This window comes from Solanum tuberosum, unplaced genomic scaffold (assembly GCF_000226075.1).
Source record: "Solanum tuberosum cultivar DM 1-3 516 R44 unplaced genomic scaffold, SolTub_3.0 scf00251, whole genome shotgun sequence".
NCBI classification, from domain to species: Eukaryota; Viridiplantae; Streptophyta; class Magnoliopsida; order Solanales; family Solanaceae; genus Solanum; species Solanum tuberosum.
The window spans coordinates 894,038-894,589 of NW_006239173.1; positions in this window are offsets into that span (position 1 = coordinate 894,038).

Below are 552 nucleotides of genomic sequence, written 5' to 3' on the forward strand. Positions count from 1 at the left end.
TTGTTGAGCTTATAATGAAAAAATGCAATATGCCTTTCTCATATAGATATGCTCATGACCTCTAGAATTTGAAATGGTGTATCGAGATAATATTTTAGATGGCCACTCAATTATAATTTCAATAGATTTTACTCATAGAATTATCAGTTTCAAGAGATCTGACCTAGTTTTTCAACTTGGAAATTAGGAATTTGAAAAATACCAAATGAAGATACTTAGTAGGCGTTTGGCCATGCGATATCATATCACGATATGGTATCGTGAGATGGAATCAGCATTTGGACATGCGATTTTATTCTGGAAGAAGATGAAGAATCAGATGGGGAAACCTCACTTGATTCGCCAATTTTGAAGACAAGGTCTCTTTCCGAGATATATGAAAAAATTATATGGGGCCCGTTTGGCCATGCGATATGGTATCATGATACGGAATCATGATATGGAATCATGAGATGAAATTGAAGTTTTGTTTAGACATGCAATATGGAATTTTTGTGTTGTATATTTTCTCATAAACATAAAAATCTCATAAGTTGTAAAACTATTAAAATA